General features: G+C 38.7%; 1 pseudogene; it reads left to right on the top strand.

The window, feature by feature from the left end:
• Positions 1 to 542: 542 nt before the first annotated feature.
• LOC132131902 (kinesin-like protein KIF1C) lies at positions 543 to 8,609 on the top strand (annotated as a pseudogene).
• The last annotated feature ends 14,837 nt before the right edge of the window (positions 8,610 to 23,446 follow it).

The raw sequence follows: 23,446 nt of genomic DNA, 5'->3' as shown, positions 1-23,446 counted from the left end.
CCACTGGCACGCACTCAGAGTCCGCACCACCCGAGCAGCCAGAGCCCATTCAGTCCAGCGTCTCCGGTGTCTCTAATGCTCCCCCCCAGTGCTGAACCCCGTCCATCTGGTCGCGTCTTGACTCATGCTGTTCTGGAGTCACAGCAACAAATTGTTAGGGCCATTGAAGAAATGAACAGTCACTTAAAAAATGTCACTGACGCACTTACAGAAATAAGCCATTCATTAAAAGAATTGGTCAAAAAATAAACTTTTTGTCTGAGTTCCATTTATATTGTCGCAATTACACGTTGACGGGCCTGAATGGCTTGTTGATTGTGCTGCACATATACTGGTCCTGGGTCAGGGTCATCTAGCGGTGCCCCCACCTCACCAAGGTGTATGCCATGCCTGTGTGCAACATTGTGCAGCACTCCACAGGCCAGTATGATGCGGCAAACCTTGTCAGGGCGGTATAACAGCATCCCCCCGGTCCTGTCAAGGCAGCGCCACCGACTTTTCAGCTGCCCAATCGCCTGCTCCACAACTGACCGAGTGCGAGAATGGGCATCATTGTATCTGCGCTCTCGGTCAGTTTGTGGGTTGGTGAGGGGGGTTAACAGCCACGTCTTTAGTGGATAACCACTGTCTCCTGATGGGCAGTTGAATAATTACACACACAAACATTAAACTTTTAGATAGAACCATACATTTAAATGCATAACTTACCAAGTAGCCACCCATCGCGCATCCTGCCAGCTTGGAGTCTCATCCCAACCATGCTGTTTGTGAGGATAAATGAATCATGGGTTGACCCAGGCCACCTTGCCACAATATTTGTTAGGCGCATTTGTGCATCACATATAATCTGCACATTTATTGAATGAAAATGTTTCTGATTCACATATGCAAATTCTTCAGATGGCGCCTTTATAGCAATATGTGTGCAGTCGATCGCTCCGATTACATTATGAAAACCGGCTATCGCTGCAAATTGCGCTTTAATGTTTGGCTGGTCACCTGCATCGTATGGGAACGTTATGTACAGACACCTCCTGTCTGTACGGTAATTTCTGTACTGTGCGACAGAGAGTCGAGTGGTTATGACGCAATCGTTAGCCTATTTTTACAAAAACTGTTTCTACGGGGCCATAATGTAACATAGAAGGTAATGGAGCCCCTTATACATAAATGTCTCGCTCAGGGACACACTGGCGTTTCACAGTGGATTCGAACCCAGGTCTCTCACACCACAGGCATGCGTCTTATCCACTGCGCTAACACCACGTACGTACGTGTGTGTGTGTGTGTGTGTGTGTGTGCGTGCGTGCGTGCGTGCGTGCGTGCGTGCGTGCGTGTGTGTGTGTGTGCAGTGGTGGTGACTTTGGAGCCATTAGTTGGAGCAGAAACGTATGTCAATGGAAAACGAATCACTGATGGTGTTTTACTCAAACAAGGTGACATTTTTCAGTTTAATTTTCAGTTTTGAGAATGGAAAACTAGTGTATTGTTTACTACAGTACAGACTTTGCAGTACACAAATTCTACAGGACTTACACAGGACTAAATGTGCAACATTTCAAATACATTTATTAGGAAATAATTGCAGCTATTTTGGCATTTTTAAATCTTAAGTCATCTTTATACGGAAAACGTTCACACTCTGTACAGTTCTGTGTGCTGCAGAAGTCTGGTAGCATGTAATTCTGAACAAATCCTCATTATTATCTCCTAGTCAAACAAACTAGTGCTTGTAAGCTCTTTTGTACTCCTTTGCCCTGTGCTTGTGTAGGTAACCGTATAGTGATGGGGAAGAGCCACCTGTTTAGAGAGAGAGCGCAGTGCCCCACAGGAGCAGCAGGGGGAGCCAGTGGACTGGAGCTACGCACAGGAAGAACTGCTGGAGAAACAAGGCATTGACATAAAGCAGGAGATGGAGGAGAGGTGAAAACACATTTCTGTGTGTATGGGTCTGTGTTCAGGTTATAGTCTCGGAAAATGTAAAAATAAAAATGAGCAGTCTCAGCAAAACCAGATGGTGTTCATCTGATCAATCTTCCAGACCTGCTAGAAATCATTGTTGGGTTTTTCTGACCCTGGAGCACAAAACCAGTCATAAGGGTTAAATCGGAAAGCTGAACGCATAATCTCTCCACAGATGTGTGGTTTGTTAGGATCGGACAATATTTGGCTGAGATGCAACGATTTGAAAATCTGGAATCTGAGGGAGCAAAAAATCTAAATATTGAGAAAATCACCTTTAAAGTTGTCCAAATGAAGTTCTTAGCAATGCATAGCTATTACTGATATATATATATAAACAAAAAAAAATTAAAGTAGGAAATTTACAAAATATCTTCATGGAACATGATCTTTACTTAATATCCTAATTATTTTTTGGCATAAAAGAAAAATCAATAATTTTGACCCATACAATATGTTTTTGGCTATTGCTACAAATACACCCCAGTGACTTGAATACAGGTTTTGTGCTCCAGGGTCACATATTTTCTTTCTCTCTGAACGCTGTCTCTCAGACTGCAGGATCTGGAGAATCAGTACCGCGGAGAGAAGGAGGAGGCCGAGCAGATCCTGGAGCAGCACAGACTGGTAAGAAAAGACACTGCTGCTGTTTGACATCTCCACAACAAACACACCCGCACCTAAGGCTGGGTAAAAAGATTAGATTTCTCAATTTTAATCTATCCTCATTTTTATGAAAAGATATGGACTCTTAAATCCTAATAATTAATTAGTGTAGCCTGACAGATAATGAAGGAAACATTGTAGCACCTCCCATCCAATAAAGGGCAATTTGTTACTTTTGATATGAAACAAAGTGTCAGATTTTACATTCATTCCATTTTATTTCAAAATTCAAATATGAAATGCTGTTTGAGCTCTGTTTAATGTGGAGTGACAGATCGCTGTGGACTGATCGTCTGCTTCGCTTTAATAGCTGTTACAGCATAAAATAAACGCGAATGATCATCCGAAGCTTAGAAAGAGTACAACTCATGTAATCATGCAATCAGTGGTTCAAACGCAGAAAGACGATAATAGCTTTTAAATAATCCATCACATAACGTCGCATTTACCACAGAAGAACATATCCGGTGACCATGAGCTCATTAGTCAGCTAGAAAAATGAACTCTGGAGAGGAGCATTTTGCTAATTATGCAACGTATAACATATTCATTATCTTTTTACTTTTTTTTTATGTTCTTCAATATAAATGTTTTTGTTTAAATAAATCCGTAAAGTTTTTCTGACAGCTACAATTTAAATGTTTAATTAAAAAAAAACCTAATTGGAGTAGAAATATAACTATGCCTTTTAAAGTTAGTATTACAACTTTAATATTACAAAACTGAGTTTAAGTGTTTTTATACAAATCAGAAAATCCTTGAGAAAATTTGCTATGTCCAAAATAATCGATATTAAATTTAATCGAATCGCAAGCTTGTGAAGGAAAATCGAATCGAATTGTGTAATTTGTGTCAAACACCCTGTCTTAATAGCCCTGCCCCCGAATTCACAAATGTGCTACACTGGCACCTCCCCCATCATGAGTGTACACGCCCCTTACTGCTGATTGGCTACAAGTGTGTTTTGGTGCTTGGTCTGATCCACCTTCTCAGAAATGGTTTACTGTGTCTTTAATAAACACTGGGGCTCTTCATGATTTCAGGAGTCACAATTTAATTCCAAAACAATTCCATCTAATTTTCAATTATTACTACTTTCAATTGACTGATTATTCTGCCAAAACAAAATGCTGTTACTGCCCATTTTGTCTAAATTGTCATGTGATTATAGAAAATTAACCAACATTGTTTACCTGCCACTCTGTCACTCTGAACCTGTCTGTCCATAAAGCCAATAACTCAAAAACTTGTGCATTTAATAAGGTTCCTAGATGGAACAGTTTAGAATTTTTTTTATATATATATACAACATTGTAGATTATACCTTTTCTTTGTTTTAATGTGAATGTTTTGTAATACTGCAAGAGTCTCCTTTGAGTCTGTGAATTCCAGGACAAGCTTGGCATCATTCTAACATCAAACTCTATTGTGAGCTGAGTCTCCCGTGTGCTATGTGTGACGAGCAGTTTTGTGTGGTTGGCAGATTGCTGCCTCTGTAGAGTGCTCCACATCAGTCCATTAAGAGCTCATATGACAGTCAGGACGCTGTAGCTCTCGGGGCTTTGGAAGCAAGCTAATGTGTGTTTCTGTCTCTCTGTGTGTAGTATGCAGACTCAGACAGCGGTGATGACTCGGATAAGCGTTCCTGTGAGGAGAGCTGGAGACTCATCTCTTCTCTCAGAGAGAAATTACCAGCTAACAAGGTCAGACACACACACACACACACACACACTCTCTCATACACACACACGTTTGTTTTTGTGAAAAGTGGGTTCATCCCATAGGTGTAATGGTTTTTATACTGTACAAACTGTATATTCTATGGCCCTACACCTAACCCTAACCCTCACAGGAAACTTTGTGCATTTTTACTTTATCAAAAAATCTCATTCTGTATGATTTATAAGCGTTTTGAAAAATGGGGATATGGGTTATGTCCTCATAAGTCACCCTCTCCTTGTAATACCTGTGTCATACCCATGTCATTATACAGAGTTGTGTCCTGATATGTCACAAAAACAAGAGCACACACACACACACAAGTTGAATGATTTCTGAAGGATCATGTGACACTTAATACTGGAGTATTGATGCTGAAAATACAGCTTTGATCACAGAAAAAATTTTCAAATAGAAAGCAGTTATTTTAAATAGCCTAGTAAAAATAGTTCTCAATATTAATGCTTTTGCAGTATTTTGGATCAAATAATTCTGTTTCACTTCATGTAGCTGTTTCTGTACTGTTAATTTCTCACAGGAAGTAAGCCTTCTGCCCTTGCTGATTGTTTGCAGATGCAGTCTATCGTGAAGAAGTGTGGTTTGCCCAGCAGCGGGAAGAGGAGGGAGGCGCTGTGTGTGTATCAGATCCCCCAGCGCCGCCACATACCTGCCACACACGAGTCCAAACACAGACTCAGCTTAGAGGAGCTTCGCACGCAGGCTGTTAAAGAGATCTGCTATGAGGTGCCTCACTGAGTTCAAGAGAACATCTGAAATGGGAAATACAGGCACTGTTTTAATTCATTTCAGAGTAGATTTAGCCTCAGATGGGTCACAGACTACCTAATGCATATGACACACAGAACAACAAGTGCTTTCTTAGATCGGCAAGCACCAATTTGATTGGCTAGGGACTGATCAAACAATACGTGACCCTGGACCACAAAACCAGTCATAAGGGTAAATGTTTTTAAATTGACATTTATACATACTGATATAAATACTGAGAAAACACCTTTAAATGACGTTCTTAGCAATGCATATTACTAATCAAAAATTAAGTTTTCATATATATTCTGTAGGAAATTTACAAAATATCTTCATGGAACGTGATCTTTACTTAATATCCCAATTTATTTTGGCACAAAAGAAAAATCAGTCATTTGACCCATACAATGTTTTTATGGCTATTGCTGAAAATGTACCCAAGAGACTTAAGAATGATTTCATGATCCAGGGTCCACATATATTATTGTCTAGCTTACATGAGTAGTAGTTTACAATAACAGGAGGATATGTTTTTATTTCTCCTCTTAAGGTAGCGCTTGAAGACTTTAAACACACTCGGCAAGAGATCGAGGCCTTGGCCATTGTGAGGATGAAGGAGCTTTATCGGACATATGGCCAAAAAGACCCACAGGAAAGAGAGAGCTGGAAAAGTGTGGCCAAGGATATATGTGAGACGGTGGGCATCCCAGAAGAGGAAGGAGACAGGGAGGAAAGAACGACAGCAGCAGCTGGAGGAGGAGCGAGCGAGCGAGGAAAGACTGATATGGGAGAGCTCAAAGCTCATATCGACAAGCTGACTGATATACTGCAGGAAGTCAAGCTGCAGAATAATATGAAGGATGAGGAGATCCAGTCACTGAGGGACCGCATGGTGAAGATGGAGAAGATATTCCCAGTTGAAGATCAGGTAACACTCGTATATATCTAGAGACGGCCACACTTCTCCCCAGTCTGTTCACTAACAGTGTGATGCATGTTGCAAACTGTTGACTCACCTTATGCAACCAACGTCCAAGACTCATCTGTTAGTGTGGTATCCGTTATTTCCGATAAACCTGCTCGTAAATAACATTTTAAAAGAAAAACTGTGCTCAAAAGTCAAAACTGACACGACTGGCTTTCTTCTGTTTTTACCCATTACGGTTTTGCTTGTGGAATAAATCGTCACTGATAAAGGAAGAAAGTCGTGTCAACCACTTTATTTTTCACTTAATATTTCATTTTTTTTAATTACCGATAAACCGATAATCTTGTCTGTTCGGCCACTAAATGTCAGTAGTTTTATTTTGGCAGTGTTGAGAGTTTCATTTTTGATAGCACTGAGAATGCCTGAGCACAGACGTACAGAATTGATATAAAGAAAGTAAAAAGTATATAAAAGGTATTATACAGCTTTGTAAATTTGCTAAAATATTATGAGGTTTACAAAATCATGTTTCCATCTAAAATGTAAGTTTATTGTTTTCAAATCATTTATTTAATAAATTGTCAAATAAATATAAATAAAATTTTCATCTTTAAATCAAAGGCGTGAGGTGATATGCATATAAAAATAAGCTGTATTGGTCAACCTTTTTTGTCTAACTGCATAAATTCAATAATACATAACTGTTTTGCACCTTGTGACTGAAACTCTCTATTTTAAGGCAATTGACCTTAAGAACTTGAGTGTAAATGCCCACTATTATGGTGGCCAGGCATCTGTCTAACATCTTTGCATAAGAAATTATTATCATGATCCCTTTGATCATGCTTGTGAAACTCTTTTCAAAACTAGAATTCTTCCAAAAAGATGTAGCCCATGCAATTAAAGGTGAAGGAGAGAGGATTGCAGTTAGCATTCAGTCTGGCATTTAACTTACACGTCAGATTTACTTATGCAAACTACTTCAGATTTCCAGGCTCTGCAGATTGTTTTACTCTTGGTTCTTGCCTTATTTTGGTGCATATAGGACTAATTTAGTGACTTAATTGGCGACTCACTCTTGACTGTTTCACGGAATCCTTGAGTTTCATGGAAAAAGGTGATTGGTGAATCATCACATCATGATATAATGAGAAACAATATGTTTTGATTAAACATAAAAGAGTAAAAAGTAAGATTTTATGCTTTGGGATGTAGTAAAGTAAAAGTTTCCCAGTACTCTGGTAAGGTAGATATACCTGAAAATGGACTGAAGTACAGTAACAAAGTAAAAATACTGGTAACCGTTTATTTTAAGGTGTAGTTACTTGTTACATGTACTTAATAAAGTAATAAGTTAATTATGCATTATTACAAACAACTACTCCTAAACCAAACCTTAACCTGTAGTAAGTAGGGTTATTATAGTTAACTAAAACCATTTTTTTAATAAATAAATGTTTTACTTGAAATAAAATGTTACCAGAAATAAAAGATTAAATATTAGCTACTTGAAAAAGCAACACTTCTCATTTTCTATGTGTACTAAAATTGGGTTTGGCTTAGTATGTAATTATGCACAATTGTAATAGTAATCATATATAATAGTACCTAACCCTAAGTACATGTAACTTGTGTAACAAGGACACCTTAAAATAAAGTCTTACCAAATTAAGTGTAACCAAAAACCAAGATTTCCGTACAATCTCTATTTCAGCGAGACGACGATGACATCAGCTCGGATGGGGTCAGAGGTGACGAGCCGCCAGCACAAGTCGACAGATGCGACGAGGATTCAGGATACCAGCGGGGTCGCCATCGCTGGCAGTACCCAGAGAAATACCACAACCCTAAATGCCACAAAGGAGCCGGCAATCAGCCAAACAATGCCCTCTACCTGGGACACTCTCGGAATAACCCGTCTCGACTCTCAAACCCATCTTTCAGTTCTCAGACCTCTCGCCACCCCAATGGGCCTTTCATGCCAGGCACGGGACGCTTCTTGCCACCTCATGAGAGGAAGCTACAGTTCCCCTTTAAGAATAATCCTCAACACCGAGGCTTCATTTGGGCCCCGTCATCAGGGGGTGAAAGTGGAAAGGACCCTTCCACTCATTTCAGTTTGGATCTGGTTCATTCTTTCCACTCATGTCCCTCACCAAAGAAAGGCCAGTGGCCAAACAGCCATCACCAACAGCGGCGCAATCACGAGAACAGAGGCTACGGCAACTGGGTGAACAGGCAACGATCCAGAAACAGGGGACGGAATCCATTCAATGGATATCTAACCAATGAACAGGCTGGAAATGTTGAGAATAAAGACGATGGCTCGGTTCAGTACAAGCAGGGTAGAATGCACTACACCTGGTACAATCCCAGCTTTGCTTCAGACCAGTCTGTTGAAGATGGATTCCAGCACAACTACAACCAACGCAGACAAGGTGTTTACAAACACCCCAACTCACACTACCAGCAGCACAACCCTCCAGAGACGACCAAGCGTGGGTCTGAAGACAATCCCAATCCACCATCCATCCCAGACTGCAGTAGTACCCCCATGGAGACCTGATTTCATCTGCCATAACGCTCCCACTCTCCTGTGCACAGGACTCCTAGAAACCTCTGACCTCAGATATACGCTGTTTTGGTTTGTTGTGGAAGGGTTTTAGATGCTGGGAGTGATTTTAAGAGAAACTTCTTAGTGCAATAACACCTTTCTGTTTGAAATGAGACACTATTTTATGCAGGTGAATTTGTATGTACATAATACAGTTTCATACCTGCACCTACAGTGTTTTGTGAGTGATGGTTTTATATGCGCACATATCTATATTAATGCTGTCAAATGATTCATCACGATTAATCGCATCCAAAATAAGTTTTTGTTTGCATAATATACTGTATGTGTGCGCTGTGTATATTTGTTATGTATATAAATACACACACATACAGTATCTATTTCAAAAATATTTACATGTATTTTTTAGGAATGCACGATTGGATTTTGCCGATATCCTATATGCCGATATTATTATAAATCAGTGTATATTAAATTATTTAATTTAAGAGACTTTTATCTTTTTCTCCATATAAGCTATAGCTTCTGAACTTTAAATAAAAGCATACTAACGATTTTATGGCATCTATTACTGAATCTTACTAATCTAAAAATTATTTGTGCAGTTTGCTTTCATTTTATTAGAAGTAGGCCAACAGTGCCCCCTACAGCATTAAAACTCCTCACTGAGCGGGCTTTAGGACCCGGGGGAGGCTGCCGCGTCACTTGCTATCACGGTTTACTAGAGATCATACACCGAAGGCCTCATTCTGTACATGCATTCTCAGTTTCAAGGCAGCAATCCAAAACAGTAAATCCATTCACCATTCAGACAAAACTCTGAATGAGCCACAATGCTGACTTGATCTAATCACAAGCACACCCTGAGCCCAAGTGAGTTAATATATTCCTTTTATCGGCAAAACACATCTGCATAAATTGTACTACTTTTAACACACAGTGCACTGCAACGTCGACGTTATGGCCTGAGAAGTGTTGGGCCTGTAGAGATTTCTGATGATTTGACATCGTGCCTGCTAAAAAGCCAAAGAACTTTGATTAAGTCACCATCAGGATCTTTAAAGTTGACATTTTTTTCCCTTTTTTTATTTTGGCATTCATGTTCTTTTATTATTGCATCCCATGGGGCAAGTGTTTCATGAATTGTGTTTTGAAGGTAAAAAAAAGAAAAAGATCTTAACACAGTTATGTGCAAACAATCAGGGAGACAGATGGACTACTTGCGTTCTACTCAGTACAGCTCAGGAGTTTCATTTCAACAGTTTTATTTTTTATAATTAGTCATATTCTCTGTGTTGACATGAAATATCTTCAAGCTGCTGAAACGTTCCTATGAATATATTTATCTTCCAAATATGCATTCTGAATAATAAATGCATTTACCCATTAACCTGCCGAGGTCCATCGCTTGTCTTCACATTTTTCTCCAACTGATCATATTTCACACTAGTTTTAAATGAATTTTTTAATTGATAAACACCCTTACGAACAAAAACCATGGTTTACCATGTGTATAACCAAATATAAACACCTGCTTCACATAGCTGTATACTAAAAACCAAATGATCTGATCTGATCTGATATCGCTTTATGCATTTCATTTCAATTGGTGTTTGATTGTTTTTGGACAGAATAAGCTTCAATGTGGAGCAGACTTCATGGCAAAAGTCTAGCTCTGTGACATTAGCCATATCCTACACCATTTGTTTCGGTAATAGACCAGCACCATATTTAATGTTTGTCAGGAATGAAAGTTAGGCTGTGAGGGCCTGAAGCACAGCGCGTTCAGCTGTTTAGTTGACTAACAGCATAGTTTAGTTGACAAAATGTCTTTTTGTCGCGAGTGGTCCGCAGTGTGCCGGCCAGCTCGGAAGATCTCTGTGTGCGCTAGAGCATTTAATTATTGTTTGTTATTATGTGTTTTGTGGCGAGAAATAAAAATTCTCCTTTCCCTACTCTGTATCTGAGTTCTCTGTCTAGCCCGCACCCTGACAGAATCTACTCAACACTAAATGGATTCAGCAGAGGAAATGGAGCTGCGCCGAGCTCTCTTCTGGGTCGACAGCAGGAGGAAATCACAGCGGAACAGATCTATGACATTGGGAATAAGGAGTTACTAGCTGTCAAGCTGGTGCTGCAGGAGTGGCGTCACTGGTTAGTGTCTGTCCCTGATGTTTTTTTTTGGGAGAAGTGGCTTCTTTGCTGCCCTTCTTGACACCAGGCCATCTTCCAGAAGTCTTGTCCTCACTGTGCGTGCAGATGCGCTCACACCTGCCTGCTGCCATTCCTGAGCAAGCTCTGCACTGGTGGCACTCCGATCCCGCAGCTGAATCCTCTTTAGGAGACAATCCTGGCGCTTGCTGGACTTTCTTGGACGCCCTGAAGCCTTCTTTACAAGAATTGAACCTCTTTCCTTGAAGTTCTTGATGATCCTATAAATTGTTGATTTAGGTGCAATCTTAGTAGCCACAATATCCTTGCCTGTGAAGCCATTTTTATGCAACGCAATGATGGCTGCACGCGTTTCTTTGCAGGTCACCATGGTTAACAATGGAAGAACAATGATTTCAAGCATCACCCTCCTTTTAACATGTCAAGTCTGCCATTCTAACCCAATCAGCCTGACATAATGATCTCCAGCCTTGTGCTCGTCAACATTCTCACCTGAGTTAACAAGACGATTACTGAAATGATCTCAGCAGCTCCTTTAATGACAGCAATGAAATGCAGTGGAAAGGTTTTTTTGGGATTAAGTTAATTTTCATGGCAAAGAAGGACTATGCAATTCATCTGATCACTCTTCATAACATTCTGGAGTATATGCAAATTGCTATTATAAAAACTTAAGCAGCAACTTTTCCAATTTCCAATATTTATGTAATTCTCAAAACATTTGGCCACGACTGTATTTATAACATTTATGTGTCACTTCATATTGTCAACTAATTGAAATCGGCATTTGGTTTTGTACCAATTTCTTTTTTTAATGATATAAAGTTGTAACAGTTCTAGATATGTTCTTTATTCTTCTCTAAATACTGAGTCTGTCTCGCAATTCAGGTTTTGTTTCCAGCACAAACTGTTTGAAAAAAATTTAAATTGCAACTTCTTATCTTGCGATTCAGACTTTTCATTTCACAATTCAGAATATATATATATTCTACACAGAATCATTCTGCTGACCATCTTTCTGTGCTTTAAAAGGCACAAAATTCAGCGCAATATAATCTGCAGCTGATCTATTTGGGTTATGCTGGGGTGTCTAAAGCTGTGTGAGTGTGTGTACTCTGTACTGTATTATGCACATTCAGAATGTTATGTCACTGATGCAGATGATCATAACAGACTCAAAGCACGCATTTATGTCCCTGCTTTCTGCCGCATGGCTATATTCAACCCTTTGCGAAAGAACTGGGGCAGCTGTGTCATCCAGGGCTGATGTTACACACTCAAAAACAAGCATAATACACACCGATACATTTCAACTCAGAATTTTACATTCTCATTACATGAACTACAAGATGTTTATCATTGATTTATGAGGGGCTTTAAAATGAATTATTTAGGTCCTGATGAAACTCTTTGATGTAAGAGATGTACATACACTGAATAAGACAAAATAACTGAAACTGAAATGTACACACAATAGCCATTGGTTCTTAAAGGAATAGTTCATACTCAAATGTAAATTGTCATCATTTACCCACCGTTCCAAACTTATCTTGTAAAAAAAAGAAGTGTGCTTTGTTGTAATAAATGTGCTCTTGTAGTGTCCTTTAAATCTAAAAAGTAAATTTTTTAATTCGGTACATGCATTTAATATAATATTAATAACATAAAAGGCCACTAAATTGTACTTATAGAGAGCATTTCTTTAACACTTAGGTGTGATTTTAAAAAGTGCACTGTATAATGTCAAATTATATATTTTTTTTTACTTGAAAGTACATTTTAAACCATCATTTAAATCTGTTGTGATTTAAATAAGTACACATATTTTGATGTATTGACTAACATACTAAAGCAAATGTAAAGTGCTTTATTATTTTAACTGTAGCGTTATTTGACACATTGCATAAATTGAAAATATAATCGGTTATGTACTGAATTGTAACTGCATCCTTACAAAAATGCAGTTACAAATATATTTAAATTCATTAATATTCAAGTATAATTTAGTTTACCATAAATGCTTTTCAGTATAAGCTGCTTTGATGAATTATATTGTATATAGACGTAAAGGTGACTTGACCATTGAAAATTGCCTCTTTGGTTCCTTTTAATGTGGAACTTCCTGCTGCGTCAAGACATTGGTACTATGGGAACAACGCTCATATGTGAGTCAGCGCCTGAAGCGTGTGTGGGAAACATGGCAATTCTACTGGCCATCAGAATGGTGACGTAACCTAACTGCATCACCATGACCATTAATAAAATCCAGAAATGCATGTCACCAGATTCTCTTCTTCAGGAAGCCGTTTGTTTGCATGTGTGTGCACAGTCTCGGTGTTAAATCCTTTGTGTTCTTTAGAAGTAAAAAACATTTTGGTAAAAGTTTAATAATCTCTTTAGGGTTTCATGTGAAAGATGGCATCCGCAAAAAAATTGCAAGAAGTAGTGATGGGAAGTTCGGATCATTTTACAGACTCGGACCAGCAAAATGAACAAATCTTTTTTTCGAGTAATTTAGTTCATTTTATCAAATATAATTAAAATACAACATGTTACTTCCCTAACGTCTACTAGTACTTATGCAAACGTTGATCGCACTACACAAGATACAAAACTATAATGCTATAATAAACAGTAAAGATGAATTCGTTGTTTACCTGGGTCTTCAGTCTATGATTAGCACACCTCACCTCTTATCTGACAAGTCTTCGGGTTTGAGTTAACCAATGCAGTCTGAGCCACAAAGAGAATCAATTATCTCATCTCATGATTCTTCGGGTTTGAGTCGTTCCTTTATCACGTGACAGACCCATACGCTTTGACCGACTGGAGTAATGTTTTAATATTTGTATTGTTTAATAATTATAATTTTAAAAAGGCTGTAACCTATCATTTGTTGTTTTGTCACATGACGTGACCGCATTGGATAGAGAAATTAATTTACACGCCTTCTTACAAACGGGTGCATAGTCACTCGAAAAACCCGATGACTCGATAGATGAACTAATCAATTATTTTTTGACCCGGTTATAATTAAAGCTCAAAGAAGTTTCAATGCATAGTTGCAGAGATAAAAGTCGATATTAATGAACACACACATGAGTATGGTGGGTTGAATTTTATCCCCAATTACTACTTTTCCAAATTAGGTGGTCTCCCTTTCCTATGGATCTGTAATTATAATATTGCTAGAATCCCTTACAATTCCTAAAATCTAAATTTCATAAACAGGCACTACTTGCATGGTCATTAATTTTTAAGCATAATCCCCCCCCCCCTCACCAGTACTTCATTTGGAACAACCAAGACATTTTATATAAGAGAAAATCTTTGTTTTTTAATAACTGGTTTTAGAAAAAAAAAAGTGATTGTTTCCAGTTATTTTACTCATAAGATTTAATTTTAAGTAACGAAGAATTATGTAAATGTAATTTTCCAGTAACTCCCAAAGAATTCTCCATTGTCATGGACGCTATTCCTAAAGGAGCTGTTGTGCTTTTAAAGGACTCTGTTAGATCATCCAGCACTTTATCTATTTTTTTAGACCCATTTGAAATCTCAGTAGGAAAACTTTGATTTTTGTCACATCCTTCATCACGTAACTATAAGATTAGATTGATTAGGGCGCCGCAGCATAAATGGCTGCCCACTGCTCCGGGTGTGTGTTCACAGTGTGTGTGTGTGTGTGTGTGTGTTCACTGCCCTTTGGATGGGTTAAAAGCAGAGCACGAATTCCGAGTATGGGTCACCATACTTGGCTGTATGTCAAGTAACTTTCACTTTTCACTTTCCACTCCATATGTGTCTTATTGGAGGAATGTGGTTGATCATATTGGTTGGGAAAAAGTATGGACTCTGTCTTCAAAATTCATAAATACTAACAAGGTTATAGAAATCTCATTCAAATTGTTACCCAGATTTTGACCGGCTAAAGTGTTTTTGAAAAGGTTTAAATCAGACATAGATACAAGCTGTTCTTTTTGTGTTGACCCTAATGAAACTGATATACATATCGTTTGGGATTGTCCTCACACACAGCTATTTGGGATTTAATTCTCTAATTTTATCCTTCGCAGTTTGCTCCAAGGTTTCTCTCTGCTTTTTAAGGATGTACTGTTTGGCTTCTTTAATATAAAAAAAAACAAAATTAATGAATATTCTATTAATAACCTATTATTACTTCTTGCAAAATTTCATATTCACCACAGTAAATTCACCTTTATAAATTGTTTTTTTTTTTTTTTTTAAAGGTTCAACAGTATATCCAAACTATTTCATCTTCCAAAAATCTTATGGCTGTTAAAACAGTTAATTTATTTAATCTTTTTAATTTATTTTGTTGAAGCTATCGTTTAGTATTATTTATTTTTATGTTTACATGTCTCTAAATGGTGCTTTGCATGTAATGCCACTTCTTTCTATGTAATACTGAAATTCTCTATACTTTTATCTTTGGTACCTTGGCATTTATAAGAAAAAACGAATTAATTAATTTTAAAAAAACTAATCAATTCTCTTTCCAACTCGGACTGCATTGGTAACGCTTATGGGTCTGTCACGTGATCAATAAATAACTCTAAAAACCCGAAGACTCAAGAGATGAACTAATAAATTCTCTTTCCGGCTCAGAGTGCATTGATTTAAACAGGTGAACTACTAGACTAATTCCAGTACATAACCTATAGAATTTTGCTCATGTGCAACTGAATGAATCACTCCCCGAGACGACTCGTTCTTCCCAAGTCACATTAAAGATTCGTTCAAAATGTACGAATCGTTCAAGAATGACCCATCTCTAGCAAGCAGTGTGTTCTGCCATACTCTCGCTATCTGTGGGTCATCTGTTTGGGAACGGAGAATGCTAGATCGGATTGTGAACATTTCACTTTGAGGAGGATCCACTCATCCCTGGCTCTTTTCATGAGCAATGGGAGTCAGCCGTCTGCACCCCATGGTTGGGGTCCAAAGTCTGCCAAGGCAGTGCTCCAACTCAGGTTGTGGGGGTCCCAGATGGAGATCTGTTATCCTTCTCGGATTCAGGTGTTGAGGTCTTGGGGCAGCCGATACTCGTATTCACAGTTGATAGGATGCTTGCTAGCTATCTCTTCCCAGCTTCAGCATCATCATTTAAAAACATGTACCAGGCTGTTAAAGAACTGGGCTCTGGCAAGGGTCTTCATCCTGAGTCAGTCAAGGAGCTCCCCAGGCCCACAGAATTAGTCCTCTGTGCCACTAAGTAGACGGCCCATTGCTGTGTAATGGCTGAGTTGGTTGCCATGGAGATGCATCTGTGGCTCAAATTGTCTGGCATCAGCGAGAAAGAGAAAAGCTTCCTTCTGGACACTCCAGTTTTACCATCTGGCCTGTTTATCAATGCAGTTAATACTGTTGTCAACAGGTTTCAGGCGGCCAAAAAGCAATAGGTGGCATTCAGACAAATCTTCCCTCACCGGAGCCAGAAGCCATAAGCTTCCACAAGCCGTCCCCAGCCAGGCCCTTGCTCCTCTCTAACAAAGAAGGGAGGCGCAATGGGCCAGTGTGGCTGCCCAAGTTCCCCCCCAGCAAGACTGGGGGCGCTGCACAGAGCCATCCAAAGCAAAGGCTGTGTTAAGGACAGTCATCATCACAGGACTCAGGTCTCCATTACATCAAGTCTAATCTCCCCCGAGAACCCTTGGGGACTTTTCCATTCACCCTGCCACTTCTGGTGTTTCAAGAGGCAGCAGTCTCTGGTGGGGTTTCCCCTCGATCTCTGCTCAACAAAGCTCACAGAGAGTAGCATCCTCCTGCTATTCAATAAATATTTAATCATATAAAGATGTGTGGGGGACAAGTTTGAGTATTCCTCGCCAGTATGCTGTTTCAAGTTCCAAAACAAATGACCCCCCTGTTACAAGTTGATTAAGGTTTTTACAGCTATTATGGACTAGTCTGCAAGAGAGAAGTGGGGGTTGCATCCAATTTTAGACCTGCAGGCTCTGAACCATACTCTGCAGACTTACAGGTTCAAGATGCTAACGCACAAAATGATTGTGTCACAGATTCAATATGAGGATTGTTTTTTCAAGATAGACTTATAGGGCACATTGGATGAAATTTTCTATTTTTTTTTTTCTAAAATATTTTATAGACATTTCATGAAAACCCTAAAGAGTCGTACCAAGTTGTAAAAATGGGCATTCGATATCCACATTACGAAAGGTTTGGCAACAAGATGTCATTCTTGTTCACTTGAGACATTTTGGTTTGAGGCTGAATATCAAGAAGAGCATCCTCTTACTGAGTAGGAGGACAATTTCTAGCGGTGGTCTGGGTCTTGACATGCAGGCACAATTTTCCCCTTCTCAAATAAAAGTCCATACCTTCTGCCTTTAAAGATTTCATGCTGGGTCAAGAAATTTCTGTCCTCCAATACCAGAGATCATTTGGTCTTATGGCAGCCATCACCAACATGATATCTTTGGGGCTTCTGCACATAAGACCATTTTAGTTGTGGCTCAAAAGCAGAGGACAAGTGTTATGGAATGACATTTTTTTTCATGGCAGTAGAGGCTCAGCAACTACAACAACATGTCTATAATCCCTCCAAATTTAAGCAGTACTAAACTGCAGTGGAAATGAAAACTGAGCCGAGTCATACGATGCAGTGGAAAAGTGTCATTACATGCAGAGGCTTTCGTTCCCTTTCTACATGGAAGGAACCCCTGTTTCTGACCTTGGGTCCCACACTGTGCTCAAGGTGCTACAAGTCAGTGGTTATAGATGCCTCTCTTATGAGTTGGGCAACAATCCTGGATCATTGTCCAGCCTAGGGGGTTTGGGAAGGCTGACATCTCCTTTGGCACATAAACTGCCAGGACTCCTGTATTTTTTTCATGGACCTGAGAGGCTACCATATGTTGTTGTGAATGGACAGCACGACAGTAGTCTCATATATAAATCACCAGGGAGGTCTGCATTTGTGCTTCCTGTTCAGTTGGTGCAGCAGATCCTGCTATAGGCTCAAGTCAAACTGCTCTACCTGAGACAATTAAATATGGGAGCAGACATGGGGGTGAAGCCTGGGGAATAGAGACTCCACCCTGAGGTTAATTTGGCAGATGTTTGGCAGAATGGAAATGGACCTGTTTGATCTGAGACGACGACCCGCTGTTTCCCCCAGTTGCTCTGCTATTCTAGCCAGAGTTCGTCAGGACAGAGTTTACTTATTTCTAGTTGCTCCGCTCTGGGTGGCCAAAGTGTGGTTCTTGGACCGAATATCTCCCCCAGAAGGCTCTCCTTGTGGGATTTTGATCAGGTGGGACCTTCTCTCCCAGGCACAATTGTTCAATCTTGGCTCAAGCTATTGAAGCTATGGGTCTGACCCCTGTGGGGCACCAGCTTATAGATTCCATTCTTCCATCTGAGGTTGTTGAGACATTCTGAATACTAGAGCACTTTTCTATAGTCCTGGAAAGATTATCGAGGGGTCCGTTTGAGCTTTTGCAGCCAGCCTCTAAAAAGTTTCTGACCCTCAGATAGCTCTGTTAATTGACATTTAAGAGAGTAGGTTATTTGCAGGCCTTATCAGCTGCACCCTACTACCTAGACTTTGCCTATGGACTTGTCACAATGATACTGCATACATGGCTGGGTTACATTCCAAAGACAGGATTTTCAACAATTAATCTGGTCGTCCTTCAAGCCTTCTCTCTTCTGCTGTTTGACTTGCTGGAGCTAGAGAGGGTTCATCTCTTATGTCCAGTCAGGTCCTTTAGGATTTATTTTGATGTTCAAGCCTAAGACATATATCTGATCAGTTATTGGTTTGCTTTGGAGGTCATGACAGGGGTTCCCCTATATCCAAGCAATACTTATCACACTACAATGTGAATGTGATTTCTTTCGCATATGAGGTGCACAGCATGGCTTCACCTCTAGGTATTGGAGCCCACTCTACCAGGAGTGTGGCTTTCTCTAAGGTCTGGTGCTAATTTTGCTGTGCAAGTGCTGTGGCAAGTTGGTCCTACCCATACACATTCATTCAAAGTTTTAAAGTCTGGACAAGGATTAAACCCCAGAATCTCAAACCCTTCAAATCGTCAATCCCTTTTACGGTGACCTTAATGGTCAGTCTTTTCCTTCCTACTTTTGTTTTGCCTCTAGACACCAGTGATGCGCATGTCAATTTATAAACAACCCACACCCGACCAATGTTTTCACCTAACCCACCCACAATTCGGACCGCAAAAAAAGAAAAAGAAAATAATGTACCCGACCCACTTCCTGACCCGCATTTTTTAAAAGTAGTAAATGCGTCGCCCCTTTATAATGTTAATTACTTAAACAAGCTATAGCCTACAGGATAATAAGTGTTATGACCGCACACATAAGGCTTGCCAAAAAGAACCGGTAAAGTATTGAGCATGCATGTGTCTAAATTAGCAAGGAGACATTTAATTGTTTAGTAATAAACTGGTGTTTTCTGTGTCCCTGCTAAGATGAAGTTGACGATGCAGACTCACCATGGACGCCAGAGAGAAATGCACATTTCATATGGATTACATATTCGGAGAGTAGCCTATTTATTTTGGTTTGAATATTATCGTTTAAAAGTAGACATTTCAAGCTCTCTGTAATATATTGCCTATATTTCGTTTTAAACCCACCGACTAAGAGATTAAGACACCACCTGACCCAAAAATATCACCCAAAGTTTCTACAGCTTTTTCCTTAGCTATTTCAGAATCTGGAAAAATTACTGGGGCTCACTTGTTACTGCAGTCGGTAGAGCGATTATGAATTTGTGTGATGTACGGCATGATAAATGCTCGTCACTTCTGCTGCCCAAACTTTGTCAGCCAGTGGGTCATTTGGTTCACTGATTTGCATGGTTTTTTTTTTTCTGTGGTACTCACATGCACCGTGTCGCTTCATGTCGTATTCTCCACCATGTCCCACAGAAAAACTGCTTTTGCATAAAATGCAAAATGCTCTCTCTGCTTCGCCATGTACAGGTCTTAACCAAGAGTATGTCACGGTCCATTCGCTATTAAAAGTGCATCTTCTCTTTTTCGTGGCCATGGCTGCTTAACCTGACCAAACAGCGCGCGCTCTCCAATTTGAGATTGTTGACAATTTTGAGGAGGCGTTCGTGCGCCAGTACACAGATTTATTGACGTACGACTCAGCCTATCAACTAACGCTTTTATTGCTCTCCTCTGAACTATTGGACATAAGTTAACAGTACGCCTATGGACATATCCGTGTATTTATTAGGCAGGGTCGAATGAAAAAGCGGGACAGATGCTCAGTTTGCGTGAGGCGGGACAAAGGGTAAAATTGCTGTACTGTACAACGTAAAGCGGGACAGGTGGTCACTCTATTCGTGCCAGTTATTCAGCCAATAAAGTGTAGGCCTATGTATTTCAAAATTGTGTCTAGTACTATATAAATTACAAAGGTTTAATTGGCATCTTTATTTCAAAGGAACCGACCGACCGCGACCCGAATATCAGTAAAAATATTTTTGGATGACTTCATTCTTCAGGCCAAGGGGGTTGTGCTTTTCACAAGCGTTCTTGTTAGGCATTCCTTCAGTATGTCGATGTTGGTATTAACATTCCTATTGAATCAATGTAATGATGCAGCATTGAGTTTCATTTGAAAGGGAAGCATCTTCCTTCAGACAGTTAAGAATCTGGTGACATACATTTCAGGTCTAATTTAGGGTCAATTTATGGTCTAATACGTTATGTAACCTTTTTGTCCAGAGTGAACAGTGAATGTCAGTGGGGTCCAATATTGTTCAAAATTTGGAACGACATTATAATAGGTAAATAATTACAACATTTTCATTTTTAGGTTAACTATTCCTTTAATATGATGTGTTGCTTAGTGTTACCTTGTTGTGCATGGGTTGAGCATATATGTATTTAATAAATAGATGAATATGTTAAGTAGCTGTCAAAAAAGCTGAATCAGAATGGAACTAAATAAAAATTCATTTTTTGGTCCATGAAAAAAAATAAATAAATGTCATGTAGCTTCTGCATGGGCTATGTAAACTTAGGAGCAAAACTATATCTGAATACTTTTCATCTCAGCACTACTGTCTAATGTGCAAGAGGTTCAAGTATGCAGTTGTGTAACATTTGTTTCATCAGATAAAATCATTGGTGTGTTAAACTCACAGCTGCTGCTTACAGTCTGACTACACAACCAGCAGAAAGTGTGATTGACACTGCATACAGTATGTGCTTATTTATACAGTTTTACACAGACTTGCCATTCTTTCTTTTCTTTTTCTTTTTAGGTGAATCTCCAAAACTAAATAAAGAAATAAGATTGAAATTGTATTTTGATATATCTTGATAAATTGGCAATACTTTTTCCCCCTTACAATTAAGATTGTAACTTGCAACTTGGTCCTAATTTTATGCAAAATAGTTTCTTCTTTTGATTATGGGACTGAATATAATATGTTTTTTTTTTTTTTTTTAAGATTCACTTAAGGCAGAGAATATCCCGAATGTCAAATGGTTTTAAAATGTTGGATTTGTTTAAATGACCTTTTACATGTGAATCTAAAATGACAATGTGCTTTTATTATGTGAGTTGTGAATTTATCTTGTTAGATTACATTCACAACACAGACGCTTGAATAAGTGTGCATGTTTAGTTTTTTTTGGTGTGTAACATGCAGGTGTTGTGATTGTCAAGCTCTCCAGCAGTTGACATAAATGACATCTGTGACAATAGTTTTCTCCACACTTTTAAAGGCAAGCAAGATACATTCAGTACAGGGCTTGTTTTTTGTAGTTTTTTTGCTTTTTGTTTCTTGTTGCATGACAGTAAATTTAAAATATTCAGGCAAAATTACCATATGAGGGAGTGCACTAAATGTATATATACATTAGTTCAGGTTAACTAATGATAGTAAAGTCTTGCTAATGATTATGTTGATCGAAAAAGATCAATCATTCTGATGCTTTTCCAACTTGCCAACTCCGGTACGATACTTACATAAATCACTGAATATTATAAATACAAAGAGACATTAGTACCAACCAGTGCTGTAAAAAGAATACAGAAGTGAACTTGGATTACCACTAAAGGGGCTTGTGTTAACACATTAATAAGTGAGCCAGGACCAGCTTGATACTAAAAAAACAGATCTCAGATCTGTCAGTGCTTATAATTCTCTCCAACCCCTGCTCTGTTTAATAGAGTAAAGCTTAGCAGTCTTGGAATTTTTGGGGGAAAGAAAAAGCATTCAGAAAATTTTCAACAGCATAAAATCAGATTCTAATTGTAATAAATACAGTGAATCTTGCTAGCTCTGCTGACCTAGGTCTGGTTTCTCCAATGCAACTCATATTACACACATTGTAAAACTGATCTCAGTTTAATATAAAATGATTAATTCTGTCTGTGCCTGTTTATTGTGCTGAACTACATCTTTTTGTCTTCTTGTTTTTGACTTGGTTCAGTAGAGTTAAAAGAATAGTTCACCAAAATGAAAATTTGCTTGAAGTTTACTAATTTGTTTATTGTTATCAGCTCAGTGATGATTTTGTGTTTTCTTACAAACGCATCTTTTGTCTTCACCAGATGTTCACTGATGGACTGGAGTGCTGTGGATCATGGTGATGTTTTTATCAGACTCTCGTTCTGACGGCACCCATTCACTGCAGAGCATCCATTGATGAGCAAGTGATGTTAAATGTAATGTAAAATTACTCCAAATCTGTTCTGATGAAGAAACAAACATCTTAGAAGACTTGAAGGCGAGTGCATTTTCAGCTAATTTTCAGTTTTGGGTGATCTATTCCTTTAAGCTTGATCAATAGCATGCTGTCATTTACTGCAGAAAATTTGATTTAGTTTGTAAAAACAAAAACAAAATATTTTACAGTAATGCACTTGCAATAGTAGAAGTCTATGGGGCTTCGCTTTTCATTGTCACTGACGCAGCTTGTATTTGTCAAACACGTAAAGCAATACTAGCACAGTTCTCTGGTCATGTTAACCTATGACCTTCAGGACTATTTGTGAACTATGATCTTTAAATTATGACTCTGTCCACTTAGTGCAAAGGATGCTGACCGCTGAAGCCAAGCCCCACACGAATGATGATGCCTTGCAAAAGTATTCAGACCAGCATCCACTTCATAAACTACAAATCCTGCATATAAAGAAGTCAAGTGTCTACATTGTGGATAATAATAAATATTTTCAAACACCTGCCAATATTCAAGCAAGCTGTCCCTGTTGCAAGGCCCAGACAGACTTCTCAAACAGACTGCACTTCCTTTTGGTTCTTTCATTTTTCCTAAACACACTAATTCAATACAGGATATATATATATATATATATATATAGATTTAAGATTAATAAAATAATCTTATATTACATTAAGAAAGTATTCTTAGAATAAATTATACACAAAAAAAATAAATAATAATATTTACCCTACTTATAACACAACATGTGGATGGAAGCTTATTTTTTCTATGGACATTTGTTTCACAATTTAGCTTCTGAGAACAAAAAAGTCAAAATTTCTAGTTACAAACACTAAACTGCAAGAAGAAATGTCTGAATAGTGCATGAAATGGAAGGCTCTAAAAAATGAGAAATTTGTGAATAAATGCATATTATAGATCTTGTTTTTA

This window comes from Carassius carassius, chromosome 4 (genome assembly GCF_963082965.1).
Source record: "Carassius carassius chromosome 4, fCarCar2.1, whole genome shotgun sequence".
In the NCBI taxonomy this organism is placed as follows: Eukaryota; Metazoa; Chordata; class Actinopteri; order Cypriniformes; family Cyprinidae; genus Carassius; species Carassius carassius.
This window is presented reverse-complemented; position numbering and strand designations above follow the sequence as displayed.